The 22,055-nt window shown below is 37.9% G+C and overlaps 1 pseudogene; it reads right to left on the bottom strand.

The window, feature by feature from the left end:
• The window catches only part of LOC107749257 (complement C3-like), a 61,040-nt pseudogene extending 44,683 nt beyond the window's left edge, over positions 1 to 16,357 (bottom strand).
• Positions 16,358 to 22,055: the final 5,698 nt, after the last annotated feature.

Genomic DNA, 22,055 nt, shown 5'->3' with positions numbered 1-22,055 from the left:
TCAAAAGCGGGCATCACTACTTATGATTTTATTTTCACCACCTGCGGACTCACGAAGAGCTCATAAAAGGCATTTTCCCTCCTCACTGCTCCACATTTGCCCTCTGCTCATTTTGTTTTGGATGGTACCGCTCGTTCCGTCTCGTTAAATCATGTCGCATAGCATCGCATCTTCTCATTACTTGCTGTTTTTGGTTCGTTTAGAAGTGTTTTGTCCGTGTTGCGTTCATATTTCATTCGAACCGCACCAGAGTTCGTTTGGAAGTGGACCGAGACCCATCTTTTTAGGGTGTGTTCACACATGTCATGTTTGGTTCGATTGAAACGAACCCTGGTGCGATTGCTCTGTTAGTGCGGTTCGTTTGAGTAAGTGTGAAGGCTGCCATCCGAACCCTGGTGCGCACCAAAAAGCGGACCGAGACCGCTGAAAAGATGGGTCTCGGTCCGCTTCCAAACGAACTCTGGTGCGGTTCGAATGAAATATGAACGCAACACGGACCAAATACTTCTAAACGAACCAAAAACAGGAAGTAATGACAAGATGCGACGCTATGCGACATGATTTGATGACGCGGTGTAACCAAAACAAAATGAGCAGAATGCAAACGTGGAGCAATGATGAGGTAAAGTGCCTTTTATGAGCTCCTTGTGAGTTTGCAGGTGGTGAAAATAAAATTATATGTACACGCAAGAATGAGTGCGCTTAGTCCAGCAGACGGCATTAGGTGTGTTCGACTTAAAGCGGCACTGAGCAGACCGATCGGTTAATGGCTGCTTTGATATCATACACCCGCAGCGCCTTTAAACACCTTTTGTTTGGGGTGTTCGATGAGTTCCGTCACGATATATACGTCATTCAAGCCGACCAATCAGGTTGTGAACGTATCATTATGCCTTTAGGTTCGCTGTCAAAAATGCCAGTGTGAACGCTAAGTGGACCAGGACCAAATGTATAATTTTCCTTTTTGGAAATTAATGAACCAAGTGAACCGAACTACAAGTGTGACCGCTTGTTTGGTGCGCACCAGGGTTCGTTTTAATCTAACCAAACATGGCAAGTGTGAACACACCCTTAAAACATTATATGTAAACAGTAAGTCTGTGGTGAAGCTAGCGCAAACCAGATTGAATAGCTCCGATCATGTAAACTGAAGTGTTGTTGTAAACTGTACAAAACTATTAGCAAGCACTTTAATCTGCAGCACCACACATATTTACCTTGCAGTTACTGACACTATGGAAATATGCCATTAATGAAATTTATTTTTAAGGTCACGAAAATTATTACAGGCTACTTAAGTTAAATATTGGGTAAAATAAAGGCAATAAGTCACTTTTATTGAGGTTTACTAATACTATACAGTTAATTCTGAATTCAAGAATTACAGTAGCTTTTCATTAGGGCTACACAGGAGAATGTAATAGTTCTAATAAACTTATTGCAGAAAAATATAAATTCAATAATTAAGAGCCTGCAATATAAAGGAATATTAATATTGTTAAATGCATTTGAAGAATATTCAAAAAATAAAAATATTATTATTTGTTTACATCCTTTATTTATTAATAAATCATTTATTTATTTCAATTGCCCTAACCCCAGCAAAACATTTATGTGGGAATGTGGGAATTTTAGCAGCAGTTCAGCCCTGATGATTCTTCTCTTCTAGGGCCAGAAGTAAAGTAATCTCCTTAAGGGAGCTGTATTGCTGTTTCTGGAAACCTGTTTGCTTTGACTTCATATATCTGGTATTCATGTATTGTAAAAAACGTTATGGCACCAAGATAACAACAGTTATAAGCAAATAACCTTTCAAACATAGTTTATTTTCTAGGAGTGTTTTTATTCATATCAAACACTGTGTAGGCAAATGGAATACATTTTATATTCTTTAGTCATGGAAACGAAACTAATGTCACACTAATTATTATTATTATTATTATTTTAAATAATATTAAAATATATAAAGTTAAACAAGAGTGTAGGAAGTAGGAATTCAGAAAAAAAAAATGGTCAGGCACTATATTTCACACACGATGATTAATCCAGCATAAACCTGCAAGTTTTATTCATTTAACCTTTATTATGTAATTACACCAGCATATTTTGGTGAAAACTATTATTATCAAGAACAATTTATTTAGAGTATTTAAAAGATAATGTTACATTTCCTGTAATAAAGAAATAGTTGTTATACTATATTTATAAGACACATCCATATCTGAGAAGGCTGTTCTTGAGCACAGAGATGCCGATGTATCGCTCCCTGTGTTCTGGAGTTTGGCTTTCCTCTCTTGTAGGCCAGTATTCAACCCAGGTCTGCTCTCCGAAAACATACTGCAGACTAAAACAACAGAAAACACACTGTGCAAAACATATGAATCCATTTTGGTATAAATAAATGTTAAAGGACATTAAATGCATTGAGTTGATGTTTTACCAAAGTTTAATTTGTTTTTCACCAGTCTAACAAATGACGCATGAAACAATTCTGTGAATGTCACACTCTATGAGGAAAATTAGTGTATTCAGAAATTCATAATTTCACACACTCATTTGTATGATGGTATGTGTTGCATCCTAAATTTAGTGGGTTGTGGGTCCTTTTATGCAAAAGCAGAATAGGAAGTACTGACACATACCTTACACCCAGCTCTGTCAGGTCAACAGATCTGCCCATGATGAGGTACGACTTGCCTTCTACCAATCCTAAATATTCTCTGCAACCGGGACGAGTCAGGAATTGTCTCACTTTCCCCTCGGCATCCTCATCAGTGCCTACAGGACAGAACAAGAGACAATTTTACAGGGACGTCCCAAATGTAAACCACATTTCAAGAGAGTTATAAAAACATGTAATTCATTGTACTTAGATGGACACAAGCGAATAATGAACCGTACCTTCTTTCAGCACCTGCTCCACCTTCATGTCATAGATGTCAGAGTCCTGTTTCAGATCCATTCCCACCACTGTGACTTTATAAACTGTCAAACAGTCGTGTTATATTGGTGTTATATCAGAGCTGTGAGACTGGATCTCAATGGCTGAGGAAGGAGAACGTGTGTTTACCATAATCCATGCCAGCTTCACAGGCTTTATTCAAACGCTCCTCATCACTGACCCGATTCTTCTTCTGGAAACTGCAGTTCACTGTGTTATGAGATGTTGATTTTTTTTTAAATATATTTACACACACATTCATAACAGACCAACAAAACATTTTCTTCCATTCATAAAAATTAAATAAATTAAATTAAGTAAATAAATAAATAAAATGAAGTAGAACACTCTCTTATGGCTCTTATGACAAATTGTGAATGGCTTTGGATAAAAATGTATAATTGTAATACCTTCTGCACACTGGCACAGGTCTCCTTTACACAGTCTGTATATCGCACCATCTTTCCTCTCAGGGTGGTAGAACTTTGTACAGCGTGCAACTGAAAAACACACATGCATTTAATTAAAGACGACTACAACACCCTTCTAGCACTGCAAAACCTTTCCAGAAAATCCCGAATGCAGCAGCATGTCATACACACCTTCAGCCTTAAACCAGAGCATTTGACCAACCAACGTTCTGCACTTTAAAAACAATGTGCTCCCGTGCTGTAGACGTCTGCTATAGCAGAGCAACTTGTATTGATTTATTCCTTACATCAGTGTATTATTTTCATTTGTAAATCACTTTGGCTAAATTATATATTTTAAGTTTACATGTAAGAAGATGGGTGGGTGTGTGTGCAGCTCACCTGGTGAGTAATATTCATATATTGTGACTGCAGCAGGTTGTAGCAGACCCACATTAAGCATCTGGTGCATTCTGAAGGAAATTACTTCATTATCTTTATGAGAAACCTAATAATACAGAAACCAATGCAAAATGATGATTACATGTCATATTTTACACTGGAATCTGTCCATGCTAACAAATGCACAAGGCACTACTACTACTATTAATAAATAATCTAATAAAAAATAACAAAACTATAGTTGCATTTATACTGAAAAGACAGTTTTGTGTGTTGCATAGCTGACAGAAAACAAAATGTAAATCTGTTATAGCCAGGGCTTGAACTGAAGGGGGATGGCATCCCCCTTGTTGCGGGGAAAAAGAAAGACAAAAACCATCCCCTCTGTAAAACCACCATCCTCCTTCCCATCCCCTTTAGATTAATAATGTTGTGTATTACATAAAAGTTATCATGCAAATGAAAAAATATTAAAATTTTCTACTTATAATAATTATAATTTATGTATAATAATTAATGCACAAGCTCCCCTGATATAACATTATTGTGCTGTATGTGTGACTGTGAGGGACGGAGAGACGATAGTGAGAGATGACATTATTGAGTACGTCACTCACTTTGCAAAAACAAACAAGAGTCCAAAAGCATTCACCGCTTGATGAAGCCTATTAGAAAGCAGTAAGAATGCCTTTTTATTTCAAGTAATGAAATATTTAATTTTTAATTTTTTATAATTAAAACACAAGCAAGAGTGCTTTCCTGAATATCAGCTCGTGCTGCAATAGCAAATGTGCTATTAATTTTATACAGTAGTGCAGAGCAACACTGTGGTGTTTCGATCCTGAATGAATCTGTTTTGAACGAATCAAGTGAGCCAGTGATTCAACGATCCATTCATAAACATAGTCACTTGTTTCGGTTCTAATTGAATCAGCCGTTTGTTCAAAACAAGAATTGTTCAGAATCCTTTGATTTGAATGATTCAGTTAATCATTTATTAAACAGGGACTTAGCTGCCACCTAAACCAACCAAGATGCCGGCACAAAAACACATTCAGCAAAATATAATTTAATTATCATTATCGACAAAAATCCCCTCCATTTCACACCCCAAAAAGAAAACAGCTTATAAATCATAATTCATTTAATAAAGCTCAAATAAAAAAATAAAATAAAAATATTTTTTTTTAAATAAGACAAATTTTGTAACCATTGTGTAAAGTTAGTTATGGGAGCCCCTGCCCCAACAAAGAAATACTTGACCACACCATCGACCCTGATTTTTTATTTATTTTTTTTACAATTCGACCACTGGTTGCAGCCATAGGCTATATGATATGTACTTTCTCTTGTGATTATAATATTATGTGAAATATGACTATATGTTGACCACAATGTACTTAGAGGTGAACACGCAGTGACATGGAACTTTATGGATGTGCAGTTACTAACTCCCCTCGACATATGCCTATATAATATCTTTGTATCTATGAATAAAGTTGAAGTATTGAGAATACCATTGAATGTGTGTTTTCTTGCTTCCCGGCCGTATACACTTTAAGGAACTGAGAACTTCAAGGCGGCAAAGAGATATCGAGGGACCAATTGTTAATTTCTAACAAACGTCATGACCAATCCAGTTCTCTAATATGGATTAGTGGTGTTGTCACCTGTAAATCACCAGTGTTGTGCAGCAGCATTGCTACAAGTAATGACGCTACTAGTTTAACTACATGTCTCAGTAGTGTGGTGGTAGCGTCGCTGTTTTCTGAATCAAATAGCTTTTCATTAGCGAAGCTCATTTGTTGATCAAGTAGTGTGGTTTTTTCCACACAAGCTACATATGCCCAAGCATTTCTGAAGCTCAAGCTCTAATCGGAAATTCCAATTGATCCTGGGTCAGTAAGTGATGCCACCTCCATACACGGACCTGTGTAGTCAACAGAAGCACTTCCGTATGACGGTGACTACTACTTCTTTGTGTGTTACAACGGTTGACACACACACACACACACATCAAATGCTATTTAGAGGAAATGTTTTTTTGCCATGTTGGTACTGTTTGGAGCAGATCTTAATTAATTTGCTACTGTGGTTTGAACTGAGTTGAGTTTTAAATTAACTTACAGTTTGTCTTGCAAATGTGCCCAAGTCTAAATTGAGCATACCCACGCAAAAGTCGAGGATTCCTGGGAAAAAAAGAGTTTAAAGCAACAAACCTGCACGTGGTGAAACAAATTCACTTACACCAACTGATCCAGCACAGATCTCTCTGGCCTCTTGCATGGCAATCACGACAAAGGCCGTCAGAGAGGCATCAGCATCTTTGCCACGCACGTCACCCTGGAATAAAGCACAAATAAACTAGACTATCACAAAAACAGTCAGATTGTGTGTGTGTTTGTGTGTTTGAGTGTGTATGTGTGCGTGCGTGCGTGTGTGAGTGTGTGTGTGTGTGTGTGTGTGTGTGAGTGTGTGAGTGTGCTCCAAATGGGTGGGACTTGAGCTCCAAGTAGGCTGTACAAACCTTCTAGGGCTTTTGATTGATTTATTTAATGTCTTGACATTACATGTACATGACACAGAGTTACAGCTTGTGTTTCATTAACGTCTACACCTAATCCAACCCTAAACCTACCCCTTACAATAATGCAAAAATAGTAATTATTGTTGTACAGTCTGAGAAAAATGATGCTATATTGATGTGCGCATCCTCGCGGCATAAGACCCTCCCACTTGGAGGTCTCTCCGGGCTGCAGCGATACATACTTGGCATTAGCTGGTCTAGCCTGAAAAATATGCTTTTTTTAACACAGATGGACACATTCAACAACATTCAACTTACCACCATCTCTCCCTGCATTACAGCTGATTCCTCTTTAAAGGAGCCGTCTTGTATTTGTTTGTGGAGAATCAGCCACTTAAGGGCGCTGCAGATCACATTATCCTCTATAATAACAAGGTTAGTAGCCATGCTGAAGACTTTAGCCACATATGCTGTCAACCTTCAACAGACAAGCAGAACAGAAATTAATCAAATTTAAAACTAATTATGATTATCATTACTAATGATGTAATATATAATGTAATACAAGAGAAACGTCTCTAGGTTACGTATGTAACCATGGTTCCCCGAGGGAACGAGACGCTGCGTCGAGATTCGCTTTGGGAACGCCCTTGCGTGACGTGCATGCTCCGCTCCTAAACAAACGACACACAAATCGTGTGTATCCCCCGCCGCCAGATATCGTGGGCAGGGAGAAACACAGCGTTTGTAATGCCGTTCGCTCGCCATAGACTTTCTCATTGTTTTTATATATGAGTGCTTGTGCGGACAGACAACAGTAAATAGACAGACACATACACAGAGCGCTACTGAAGAGCAGAAGCTGGTTTGCGCCCGGCCGGATGCGCTTTTATGCTTTCTGGTGCTTACGTCACCCTGCTCGTGACGTCTCGCTGCTCCATTGGACGGATTTGACACGTGCTTCAGAACGCGGTCACGCAAGGGCGTTCCCAAAGCGAATCTCGACGCAGCTCGAGTTCCTGAAGGGGAACTAGGCATGAAACATAAAAACAAGTTTATTTCCCCAAAAGTAATGACATCAAAATTACTTTACCATGTGCTGCTCGGTCTGTCTCTCGATGCAGCATAGGATCCATCTGATTTACGGTAACCCAGCTGCCGCTGATAACCTTAATATGAAAAATAATAAAGAAAGAATATTTATTTGTTTATTATCTGCATATTTGTTCCTGCTTTTGGTCTAAAGTTTTCAAAGGTGCATCTTTGAGAGTGCTTTGCAATTTTATTCAAAATCATAGTCAGATTTTATTTTATTTATATTTATTTATTATTTATTCATTTATATGGTGCTTTATACAATACAGATTGTTTCAAAGCAGCTTTACAAGAATAAACAGGAAAAATAATATCATTTGATTCAATGATGCAAAAAGAGATACATTCTGCTGTAAAAGACAATAATATTGTCATTGTTCAGCTGAGGTTAGTTTAGTGTTGATTTGGTTCTGTTCAATGTCAATAATCAGTAATATTGTTGAATATTTAGTAATCTTGATTCTTATATCTGTTGTCTGCTGCTGACCTGTTCTGATATGGTTAACAGCTTCATTACGGCGCTCCATGCCAACAGTGTCCCACTGATTGGTGCTGTCCAGATAATGAGTGGCAATGAGAGGTAGAGTCATATAGATCATGTTCTGCTCTCCATTACCACTGGGCTGGACAATAAACCGCCCCATGAAGCTTCCACTGATGGCCTGCTCGACTGTCTGAGCGATCTCTTCAGCTGGAGGAATGTAAGACGAAACACAGGCTGAGAATTCTGTTTATTATATTTGTATGTAACACTCTCAACACTATGTGACTCGTATCTTGAAATACCTTAAAACAATGATTGTCAATCTTTTTACAGCGGCGTACCCCCTGGGGCATTAAACATTCTTCTGCGTACCCCCTCTCTTCCACTTAGACCGCAGTCACACCTTTTCTATTAAAGGACAATATTTGCCCCCTTGAATTGATTTACAGGTGCATTTTTTTACCTTTATAGAGGCAAAAATTTTCTATCCTTATTAATTGTATCTTATGTCATGTTTGATGTCATATTCTTAACATTCCATTAAGTGAATTATTAATATAATAAATAAAGCAATAAATGATGACTAATCGAAGTGATACTTGTAGACTTAAAAATAAAACCGCCAATAGGTGGCGGCAAGTCACTGTCTTAATGAGCCAGGCGTCACGTCATTCATTCATTCATTCATTTAGTAAGGAAGCAAAATGCTGTAGTTATGAATGGGTTATTAATCACTGACTCTCCGAATCGTTCAAAGCCGCAGATTCGTTCACTAACTAAACACCGCTGTGATGTTGCTTGGAGACGCACACCAGATGATACGGATTCCGTTGGAACTATTATTATTTTGTTGCAAAATATAACACGTCAATATTCTGTTTGAAAATGTAGGCTACATTTAAAATGTAAAATGTTCACTTAATATTCCCTTTTTTGTTGAACTGTTGTAAAAATTAATGTCATATTTTGCCATCGTTTGGATATTCAGGGAACTTTGCATTCTTGCTTGTATTTTAAACATGAAAACAACAACTCGCACAGGGTATGTGTCTGTATCGAAGAGAGTTTAACTCGATCTCAATGTACAGTCTGTGTCAATATTTGCTCTTCATGCTATAAAGTGAAGATCTACTTTAAAGATACATTGAACAGCAGCGTGATTTGCTAAAGCAGCATATTCAGCGGGCATCCTATCACATGCAGGCTGCTTGTGTGGATGCAGTCAGTTTTGACAGCAAAAGATGAGGTAAGCTGATTGGATATCATGTATTTGACCGTTTAAGGCCGTTTCAATGTTACTTTAAGTTGGGGTAGAATTAAATGAATGCCAAAACTCAGAATTTTGTTCGCGTACCCCCCTCCGTCACCTGACGTACCCCTAGGGGTATACGCTCAGAGTGCGAATTACACAGTGACCATCGGGGGGGTCAGAGCACTGGGGGGGTATTTTTGTTTTAAATAGGGCAGTCAAGTGATTATTAAAAAAAAATAAATCTAATTAATTACTTAATGTACCAAGTAATCAAATTAATCTCAAATTAATGAGATTAATTAATTACGATGAGACAGGTCCCACGATGTGGGAAGATTTGCATAACGCCGCCCCAAATGTTCACGCAAAGAAAGAAGGAGTAACTTTGATTCTCGCTGTAGTATTGTTGTTGCCGCTGCCGCAATGTCGTGAAGGCGCTGTGTGTTTCGTTGTGAAAGCGAAACTACTTTGTTTGGTCTTCCAAAAGAGGACACAACTAGAAATCAGTGGTTACGTTGTATTTACAACACTGTTCCAGAACAGTTCAACCCAAATATTCAGATGTGTGCAGCACATTTTATGGAGGACGAGGACTGTTTCCTGGGAGAGTATCCTTCAATGCCGGTGTCTGTTTCTATAAAGTGGGGCAATTCCAACTTTGCAAGGACAGTCTGGCACTTCTGACTCACAGCCTGTAAGTACGTTTTCACATTTAAAGAATTTGCCACTGACGATTCAAACATGCGTTTTGAGCAGTGTAGAGTAGCGCTTGTTGTTTGTCTGCATTTGTAATTGGAGAAATTACATGGTTTTATGTTTACGCAGCACGATACGCAACGCAATGTATATGTGTATAAGTCATTATAATCAGTAATTATATGTCCTATTTACTAAAGGTAAAGCATTTGAACCTTGAACCCAATGGATTTATTATTCAAATAAGAGTATATGTCAATGACAGATAACAAATGACTTTGAATTCTGATATTTTGCTTCAGGTGGTCGCTTGTTTTTTTATCATCTCATCAGCTTGCAACGTACATGTATTTGTTAGCTACACATTTCTGTTAGTTTCTAACTAGTGTTAAGCCGGTCAGCATGTATAGCCCAGGCACACATAGATAGTAATACATATGGTTCACATGAATCTTTGGAGCAGCAGTACATATGTCTTAGCGATAGATCTGCTTGTTTGGGGATGTTTTGTTCTGTTCTGTTCTGTTTTTATTCTTTCTATGTGTGTGGATATATGCATGTCTGCTGATGCAGCAGTTTATATTCTTAAACTCAGTGACATTCACCAAACACATGTATATTACCATGCTAAACTCTCAGAGAGTTGTGATGACAGAACTGCAATTATTACAAACCAGCCCCAATATTAAGTACTGTGAGAGAATCCTCAAACAAGCACTATACAAGTTGCCACTGAGATAAATAGAGAATAAATAAAGAAATAATCACTACACATTCTTGAAAGCGTCTTTTTCCTTACCAGTAATTGAGATGTACGTGTCAGCAGGTGTGTCTGGAAGACGATCAGCTGGTATGTCAGATTTAAAAACTAAAGGTTTTTCCCCTGATCCATTTGGGAAGAGAAACAGAAAAGAACAGCAAGATGGAGGAAGAGTCTTGAGTCACGAGCTGATCATATTTTATATGATTTTGGTAAGTAATGAGCAAGAAAAGAGCAGGAGTTCATTGTAATCTCTGGATTGGCTGAAAATGATATTCATAGACATTTTTTTTTTCATAACTGGCTAGAAGTGTAATGTCTGCAATGTTGTATAGTGGAAGATTAACAGAGTGATGTTATTGTGTGCTTCACAGTAAATCTCACCATTCTTAGCAGGATTGAGCTCCACATTTTCTCTGTGTAATGGAATCAGCACACCCTCAGACTGAAAGAGAGAAAGAGACTGTTAACTACCCATGATGCTCTAGTTTATCTATTCAAAACATGATCTGTTGATCATTACATTAACAAATAACCAAATCAAATAAAACAAATGCTACAAGTGTCAATCACTGATTCCCATCAGACGTACCACCACCTTCAGCGGCTTTCTCACTCCATCAGAGAAATCATATGCTGAAGCTTTCACCTCAATATCATGATACCCCAGCGTCATGGGAATAATCACATATGAAACAGCTATGCTGGAGCCTTTGTCAACAGATACTGTTGTTCTGTATTTGCCTTTCTTACTGGCAGAGCTGCAAACATCTTCTGTCTCCATGAACTCCACACGCACCTGGATACAACAGGAGAATGAGACTCAAACTGCTTCAATATCCAGAGGAAACTTCACCCAAAATAAATTCAACATGAAATGTGTGATGAAGGATAATTCTGCTTTTGGATAATTCACTTTTCTTCAGTTTGTCACAAGCAGCTCAAAAACCTCAAATGAGTCTCAGGATCCATGCATGCTGTCATTAGTAAATAATTTGACTCCAGCAGAAACGTTTACTACAATCCACATGACTATAATGTGTATAAAGACTTATTAATTATTCATTAGAAATAAATTTTTAATATTACATTTAATCTACCTTCTTCAGATTAATTGGGGTGTAGTTTTGAATAATGGCCTTGATTTCCAGTTGTTCGCCGCGCACAGCTGAGTAAGGCATCTTTAGGTCAATGAAAAAGCTCTTAAAAACGACCATCTCCTCAGGTTCTGCCACACAGATGCCTTTGAGGAGGAACACAGACACACAGAAGGATTTAAAGCAGCAGCTCCTGGATGATGATGATGATGTTTTTCAGAGCATGTATTCTGGGTTTGCAGCTTCTCCTTACCAAGTGTTGGTGACAGACTGACAGCCAAGATCTGCCAGGTAGTGATAGAGTCTCTCAGGAAGATCGCTTTTGTGATTGATGTTGTTCCACTGGAATATGAGGAAAAGACAGATAGAAAATCACAAACAGGCTTCATCTCACCAGCAAAGACTGACTTGATTCAGTTCAGTACAATACTTCTGTCTAAAGAAACACAAACTCTTACTTACCAGTGGTTTTCTCTGCAAGTGGGTAGATCGATCTCCTCCCAAATCATACTCTCAGGAAACTGTGTACGTGACACAATCTCTTCAGAGTCCGTATAATAGTCGTCATCATCATCATCTGTTTTTAATTTTAACAAAAACAAATAATTAATAATTTATCTGGGATCTGAAAAACATTTATTACAATTACTGAATTCCCAACTCCTTCTTAGTCTCATCGTTTATCATTGTTGTTTTTATACATTTGTTGTGCGTCTTTTATTTATGTCTTTGTTTCTTAAGTCTTGCATGTTTGTAATGCTGGGGTGAAGCCACAAAAGTGCTGAAGTAACACTGGTCCACACTGAATCTAACCTGTCAGAGCATAATTTATGTAATGGTTTGGAAATAAAGAGAAAATTGCATTATTTCATTATTCACTGCTCAATATTATCGCTCCAGTTTTGTGACTTATCTTGCAGAGTGAATATCTGTCATGTCAGACACAAATAGCAGAGACATCATAGCTGGATCATTACTTGCAAATTGTGATAATCATCAAGATGATGGTAACTTTATTCCAACAAACCATAATGATAGAAAGACAACATATATAACAGGTTCACATTTAGCATTTAAAAGGGTTGAATCAGAATTACTGTTTCTCACCTGATCGCCGTCTTCTCTTTGAAAGGAAGGGACAATCAGCCGCTAGAGGAAAAACTCATTAGAATGAAATTAGCATATGACACTAATGTATGAAGGGGGAATTCACTAAATATTAACTAGGTGCAGTGCTGTTTCAGCACTGATCATACCAACTTAAATGAGTTAACCTATAGACACTGGAGACATTTAAAGGCAAATACACTATCATTAACTGTTTAAACATCTCAAATGTGCAAATCTGCTCTATAGGAAATTATTTCTAATTCATGGTGTTTATGGACAGTACGTGCCCCTCTGGATTATACTTAGTGGTAACACTTTAAAATAATGGTACATTAATAATCATGTACCAATACCTGAATTAATACTTACTTCAACATGAACTCATTATAAGTGAAGAAGACATGAGCTAATCATGAACCAATCAGGAGCTGTCCTTAACTATGACTGCAGTCTCAAAACAGATTGCGACCTTTTAAGATAATTTATTATTGTATTTAGTATTTTCTACATTTGATAAGGAGGATCAGTGAAAATAATGACAAACCAATCGCTTAAACCTGTCTGCTTTTACAATCTGACCTTTACTCAAGATCTGAAAATGAGACAGATAAGAAAATAGAGATATTCATTTATTCATAAGATTCAATTTTAAACAAAAACAATACACAAGTTTTACTTAAATCAATAATTTCTGCTTGAATCCTGACATGACTGTAAATCACCATGTATGTGAAGTCTTTACCGCTGACTCCTGGACTTTGTCCAGTGTTCAGATAGACTGTCATTGGATCACCGATCTGAAGCTGTGCAGCATCAATGAAGATGTGCAGGTAGTTGTTGGAGCCGCCTTTGGGATGGCAGGTCTTACAGTGATGTCCAGTGTTGAAGATCCTCCCGGAGTGTTGACTGTAACCTTCGCAATGCCGTTGTCTCTTGTTCGACCTCTGACCCCTCCAGGATTGACCTCCACTTCCACATCTTCAGCAGGTGTTTGTTCAGGATTTGTTACATAGATCTTTTATAGAACCCAGACCAAAAAATAATGAAATTGTTCCACATTTTCTACATGTTAACTGTAAAACTGTAAAAAAAAAAAAAAACATTTGTCTGTGCTGCTTTTTAACTGTTTTTCTATGTAAATGATACTCGCATCTCACTGCTTTTCAGCGTCTCGCACATGAGTGCCACTTCCTTTTACAGAATAGAGTTTAATGAGTAAAATCAGCTACCGAGACACCGAAGGGCATCCCAGGTTTGAAGAAGTGTGGTGTTTTTTTGAAGTGGATGGTGTACGGTGACGTCACAATCTGAATGCCTCTCCTTTCTGCTTCCACCATTTCACTGCCTGAAACACACAAACGATTAGCTTCTCATACAATCACACACGTGCAGGTAAACATGTTCACACAGTATCTGTTGAGTCTTACCACTTTCTGTTAATAGACTGACTGAAACATAGATTGATCGTCCAACCAGCTGGTTAATGTTTGGAAAGGTCTCAGTGATCATCTGACTGGTCAGTTCTGCAGTACCCTCTCCTTTCACGATCTATTCACATATGAGAAACACAGCAACATACAAGACACAGTAAAAATCTATTTAACTTCTTATTTAAACTGTCCTCTAGGTGAGAAGAAATTATATTTATCCCATGTTTAATGCCTCTCACCTGAACTTTTTGCAGAGATGCAGGAATACTTGTTTTCTTCTCATCTTCCATCACACCAAACACCACAAACGCATTTCCATCCACCTTCTGTCCAAACAGGTACCTATAAAAGCACATTCAGTTTCTGCTGTAAAACTGAATGGTGACGATGACTGTCCCTGATCCACATCCACTTCATTACATAGAAAAATAACAACTTCAGCATTTTTAAAAGTTCTTCTTTTGTGTTGAGAAAGCCATACAGGTTATAAACAATATGAGGATATTTTTATTTTTGTACTCCGATGCTCTTTGAGAAGTGTTTGTGCTTTGAGTGTTTGTGCAGATTGTGCAGATCTACTGGAAGTGACAGACACAATTGAAACTATGTTCATACGACCAGTAAAATAATTTTAGTAAACAGAGTATTGTCTTTGTTCATTTGAAAGTTAAACTATCAGGACAAGTTTTGGTTTCACATATAGTACATTATTTTGTAGTTTACATACAACTTTATTTTAATTCACTGTGCTCGCAATTCAAGGATTGATTTTGAATACAGTGACAATATTGTGTCTTACTTGGCTTCAATGTCGACTGCCAGACTCGCATCACGCACATAGAAGAATGACTTGCTGGGCTTTAATTTCACTTCAAATGTTGGAAGCACTAAAACCAAACCAGACAAAAGACACGCAAATAAATCAATAAATACATTATTTTAATTGTTATCACATTTATGTAACAATCAGTTTTTACCATATTCTTTGACCTCAAAGTCTGCAGTGAACTTCGTCTGAGGAGTGTTTGAGAACAGTGTGACCACCTTCCAGATCCCAGAGCTGGAGAACATTCATAAATAAACATTATACAATAGACTAAATCAGCATTATGACACAGATCACATTTACGAGTAGCTGCTGTGTTGTTTGTAGATAAATTCAAGACTTATTATCCTGAGGTAGACATCATGGATCATTGAAAATTAAATCCAGTCAGTTCACTCAGGATCAGTCTTCATAGTGTTTCACACACACAAACACACACCTGGCCATCTGAGGAATGCTGTATCCTCCAGACTTCATCCCTCTGACTGGAAATATCTTCTCTGATGAAACTGTGATGCCTTGAGGATTCTTCAGAAACACAGAAACCAACATGAACACTGCGACTGTAGAGATCAGTGCTCATTATGCTGAAATGTCATGAATGACTGTGTGTGTGTGTGTGTGTGTGTGTGTGTGTGTGTGCATGTGTTTGAAATAACAGTGTTTACATTGATTTCCACTGTTTTCAGCACTTAATCGTACCTGTGCTAGCAGGTGTGTAGATGGGCTTGTCTGTTTGGACAAATATATATCCAGACTGGAATGAGAGCATGACCACTTGTTCCAGAGTGACGGATGGAAACTGAGCTTGTAGATACACATACTGCTTCTCCAGAGGATTGGCAGAGAACAGGTTCTGATCATCAGGGATCTGTAGAACAGATAACCGGCCAGTTAAAACTGTTAACAAAATAAATGAGACATCACTGCACTGTAATTATTGCACTCTCACCTTTATATCGGTAAGGATCTGGAAATTGTTGTCTGCGGTCAGTGTCACTGATTTAGACAGTATCTCCCAGCTCTTCTTCGGATGATTCTTTACTATGATCTTCACATTCATGTTTCCTCCAGAGTAATCCTGAGCCTCCACAAACAGGTTCTCTGAGGAACCCACCCTCAGCAGATTAGGAGCCGACAGAACAAACCTGAGGAGATCAAATCAGAGCGTTTGAGAACAGATCTGTTAGTGAATCCATGAACAAACAGTGTGTTTGATACTCACAGCGGGTCACATAGTGTGAGGAGCGGTGAGGAGAGCAGAACAACAGTCAGAAACAGCAGCTTCACATCCATCCTGACTGTCTGTGTGTCTCTTCCTGTGAGCGTCTGTGAAGCTGCAGCAGCTCCGATTTATACCCGCCTCCACCACCCTCAGAGTCCAAACTGCACGCTCTCTCAGTCTGTTTGATTGCATTTGTTTTATAAATAAACGAACACTTCAGTTCACCAATCTACAATCTAACAGTATAGCAAATTGCTGTATATTTATGCTTGAAATAACTTTTCTATTTTTATACATTTTATAAATCAAATAAAAAGCTAATCTTTTGAGCTCATTTAACAAACAGATTCAGAATCAAAGACTCAGAGTTCAAATTTATTCAGAGACAAATGTAGAAATAAAGTTGCTGTCAGTAAAACTAAGTGCTGTTGTGTCTATGAAACTGGAGATTCATAAATATCTCAAAGATTTGAAGAGTTAACTGTAGACCAATTCAGATTTCCTGTAAATGACCTGCAAAAACCGGTTGTGTAAATTCAACCTTTGGTAAATTGGCAGCTGCTCTGTTGATTTTGGAGAGGATGAGAAAATTACTGAACAGTATATAGCCATGAAAATATGCCAAAGGTATACATTGCAGCACAACACTTTTTTTTTTTTTTTGTAAATGAGGTTTAAATGTTCCAAAGCAGCCCAGTGAATTACTAGCCATCTGTCCAGTTTGTTTCAATGACTTAAGCCCGAGATGCTGATAATAGGCTCCAGCAACCCTGCGACCCTACAGGGCAAACAGTTTGGAGAATGCATGGATGTTTCAAAGTTCTTCGTTCATAGATGGGACATGATGATATAGAGACAATACTGAATAACCTGGCCAACACTACTATCTTGCAGTTGTGACAATAGGCTATTGCACATTAGACAGATGTAGTAAAAGTTTAGTATGTTATATTTTTTATTAACCATGACAACTCCCTCTCATTGGTCTTTAAATATGACAGATATTAACTGAATGATGGGAATATGATAATATTTTGCATTTATCATTTAAATTTGACTACTTTACAAACTGTTTGTCATAAAGGAACATCTCAGGACAACTTTAGTTGGGTTTCAAAGTGGAATATAACTTTCGGTTGTGAGACATGTACAGGGGCGGACTGGCCATCTGGCATATAGGGTGTTTCCCGGTGGGCCGACGCACATTGGGGCCAATACTTGTGCCCATCATGCAGGGACAATGGTGTATTGGTTTGTCTTCTGTATTGACAGTGTAAACCAAATCGCAATGCGCCATAGGCGGATTGATGAAGTGTCTTGCTCCACCTAAATAAATATTGCTTTCACCTCTGGAAATATGTGGAAATATTCAGAAGTCTGTGAAAGGGACGTTAACAGAGGCCAGGGACAGGACGCAATAAAGACAGACGCAAACAGGAGAGAACAGACGCATCAGCAGAGAAAATACTGTACAGGCGATCAAGCTATTTCATGATGCTCAATACTGGAAGAAAATTCTAAACATTGAATTTGGGGTGGAGGTTTTTAAGAATGTATCTCTTCTTCAGAAAAGATTTGATGGCATTTTTCTTTCATCTTACCTCCGTATAATACATATTAATGCAGTTTTTTTATAAGCTCAGCACTGCTTTGTTTACAGTCAGCGGTAAACAAGGAAATGCTATATTGCAGCTGTTCCATAAATGCCACCTACTGGCAGAGAGTGAATTTGCATTTTTAGCATAATTTCACAAAGCTAGTCAGACCACTCTGTTTGATTTAATTCTTGTAATTGTATAACAATCTAATGTAAGTATAAAATAACTGTTCATGCTACATGTGTTCAACATCTTTGTTTGGACTGTGATTAAAATGCAATGGTTGCCTCTAATTTCAAATGGGTACAGATTTGTTTTTTGTTTTTTTTTAAGGCCAGTTCAGCTTGTAATGGAGCAAATAAGCAGCTTGTTCATGTACTCTTTCATTTTTTCTTATCGCTTGCTTAAAGAAATAAATCAGCAGTCGGTATCAGCATCAGCCCATTTGCTGAAAATCGGAATTGTTCATAAAAAATCATGATCAGTGCGTCTTTTGTAGATCGCCTGCTGAGTAATTTCCTGGGTAACAGTCATGACTTTGACTGACACTTAACATCAAGTCAAGAGTGAGTTAGTACACTGGTCCACTTAAACTGGTATACACAGTAGGTATACACACACAGTGTTATTGTGTAGCTGTTATCCCCTACGTTATAGGGGTCCAAATGTGAGTGTGTGTGTGTGTGTGTGTGCGCGTGTATGTATTTTGAACAAAAGTGGGTAACGCTTTAGATTACAACCCGCAAAGTACTACGTAAGTATACTGAATTTACGGTGTACATTTCTGTAATTATAGTGTACCTATAAAGAACATACGTGTAGGTAAAAGTGAACAATGTGTTACGTTTGGGTAATAAGGGGATAACAACCAGATATGCAACCTGCAAAGAACTGCGTAAGTAAACTGAAGTTACATCGTAACTTTCTTTTTTTTTATTATAGTGCACCTATTCAGTACCTCCGTGTAGGTATAAGGGAATAATATGCGAAGTGTGGGGAATAAAAGGGTTACAACCTGTAAAATTACAAATTTATACTGTAAGTATTTTGAAACTAAGTGGTACCTATTCTAATATCACGTGGTATGTAAACAACAATCTTGTGTTTGGGAATGATTTAGAAATACAATATATACTTTTTATAATTTTATATTGGTATTTTATTATAGGCGCATAGGTATTTTTTAACCATGGGGTACACATTCTATTATTAAAGGATGGACATGATGGAGATTACTGAACAACAAAACTGGACATCTAGTGCAATGAGTTAATGAGTTTCTGCTATGATTTATAATTCACTTGTCTGCTTACCTTATGAAAGTTTATTCGTCGATTTCAGCAACTTCACACCAGCAACTTCTCAACACCACTATCACCAAATAACTTTGCATGATATACCATCAAGGTTCAATGCAGCTTAAAACAAGCTTACCTCTTTCCAGCTGTTCGCAGAAAAAAACACACAATACCACGTTTGTATTTCAGTGGATGTATACTGTTTTTATAGCAAAAAAATAAATAAAAATGTAGAGGGTTTAATTTGGCCATCGATCAATTAAATTAAAACTAGTGCAATATTTTTCTCTGTAATTACTGTGCAAATATACACTTGTTCTGTGTTTAAAGGGATACTCCACCCCAAAATTAAAATGTTGTCATTAATCACTCACCCCCATGTCGTTCCAAACCCCTAAAAGCTTTGTTCGTCTTCAGAACACAATTTAAGATATTTTGGATGAAAACTGGGAGGCTTGTGACTGTCCCATTAACTGCCAAGTAAATAATACTGTCAAGGTCCAGAAAAGTATAAAATACATAGTCAGAATAGTCCATCTGCCATCAGTGGTTCAACCGTAACTTTATGAAGCGACGAGAATACTTTTTGTACGTGAAGAATACAAAAATAACGACTTTATTCAACAATTCGTCTCCTCTGTGTCTCTCTGCATCACTGTAGCGCCATTTTGGAGCTGTATGGGCTGCTGTCCTCATTCCCGGAGGATGGCAGTCCACTTTTAGTCTTTGGCGACTTCTACATTCATCTGGACAAGCCTTATGCTACAGACTCCCATTCACTCCTTGCTTCATTTGATCTCAAACGACTTACCACTACTAGCACGCACAAATCAGGCAACCAACTTGACTTAATTTACACACGCAATTGTATTGCAGACAACATTTTGGTAAAACACCTACATATCTCTGACCATTTCTTCATTACATTTAAACTACATTTTGCTACCTGTGTGCCACCAACCCCTATACCGGTTACTTTTAGGTGAAACCTTTGCTCCCTTTCCCCCTCCCATCTTTCCTCCATAGTATCCTCCTCTAGGAAGGTAGATAGAATTTGCCCAGGAGGGCGGTAAATTACCACAACCACAAACGAGTTTTATAGGAGCTGTTACAGTGATCGCATGAGGTAGGAGCAGGACAATAATTTATTTTCATAACGGAGACTAACAATTATGGGTGGAAGCACATTATTACTTATATGTAAACGATCAACTCAGCACACGAGGAGTTGACACACTGGTGTCTGTGTAGGTGTTGAATGAATAATTATCGCTATTATAATTATTGGGGGTGAGGATGATGCTGGTTACTGCATGATGATTGAAATCGCGAAATGGCCTTAAAGCTGCAGTCCGTAAGTTTGCCTCTTTGTCGCCATTTCTGTTTGAAAACCTGCAATTGCAGTTATTTGTGCACTTATCTTCCTTCCGTGGGTTGTGCACCGGCATGGCTCCAGCATGGGTGTGACCACCAGGTTTTTCCACTCCTTTGTCAATGCCTTTGACCAGAATTTGCATGGCTTACCCCAGCCGAGACCCTGTCTTCCTTGCTGGGTTTTTACAATATTAATATATGAAAAGACCCAGCAGATAGTATTGGTATTGCAGCAATTGTGTTGTTTTTATCTACAGTACAAGTGCCTTAATTCAGATGCAATATTAATGTGGTCAGTTCTTCTGATGAACAACACTTAAACTACATTCTAAAAACCTGCAAATTTTAGTTGCATCTGAAAAAATCTGAATGCCTTACTGATTGGACACATGACATATGCAGCTAAAAATCAACATACCAAAAACAGTTCTATATGGTATGTAAAAGTTAAATTAAAATATAGGTTAATTTTCAGACCAGAAGTTCTATGTGTATGAGTGGGTTTGTCCTGGGTCCTCTTCTGCAAAAACACTGGCACCTACTGTCCACCATGAAACACCAGATCAGTGAATGGGCCCATGATGAAGTATGACTTGTATTCTTGTAATGCTAAAGGTTCTCTAGGATGAGCCTGAAAAATCCTCAACAGCCCCTCAACATCATTATCAGTGCCCACAGGTACAGTACAGCCGTTAGGATGTGAGCCACAATCACTCAAACACACTCATAAACATGCAAATGCATTCAGAGAGGATGCTGTATTTCTATATAATTTGATGGACACAGGAGGATAATGAACTGTACCTTTTTTCAGGACCTGCTCCACCTTTAAGTTATAGATGTCTGTGTTTTGTCCAGAACTCTCCTGCCCACTGTGATCTTATAAGCTGTCAAACATACATGTTATACGTTCCTGTTCACAAGAACTTAATAAATGTTTTTATTTCTTTCACAGGGCTTGAATTTCATTTGTGAAAATGGGGGAACTTTTTTCCCCCCGTAACTTCTGACATTCAATTTCAAGCACTCGCATGTCAAATTTCAAGTGTAACCACAATTATTTCATAAAGTTATTATACACGCAGTTTTTATGATCTCATATTAATCTCTTCATTAATTATTTGTACTTCCAATAATGTATGTCAAATTACTATTTGTTATGAAACTCCAGCTTCCAAGTTCCAAACACAGCTTTTATTGGAACAATCCAGAAACCTAATCCAAAATACAGGCAACAGGTCAATGGACGGGCAAGCAATCCAAACAAGCGACAAGGCAGGAAACTCAGTCAAAAGGGGTAATCCAAGGGACAGGTAAGAAATCCAAATACCAGGACCCATAAAACCAGACAGAACGCTCAGAAATGCAGAAGTAACACTAGCAAGACTTCAAATGTTTCCGACTTTGAAGCATAGCCTATTGCCACATAAAACTACATGCAGTCGCTTAAATTTGAGCTACTGATAATGGAAACTGCTCAAACACAGTTTTATCCAGGCTGGTTCCAGAATTAAATACTGAGGATGCTTC

Source organism: Sinocyclocheilus rhinocerous, unplaced genomic scaffold (genome assembly GCF_001515625.1).
Source record: "Sinocyclocheilus rhinocerous isolate Xijiao unplaced genomic scaffold, SAMN03320098_v1.1 scaffold1341, whole genome shotgun sequence".
NCBI lineage: Eukaryota > Metazoa > Chordata > Actinopteri > Cypriniformes > Cyprinidae > Sinocyclocheilus > Sinocyclocheilus rhinocerous.
Note: the sequence above shows the minus strand (reverse complement) of the source record. Positions and strands in the feature narration are given on the sequence as shown.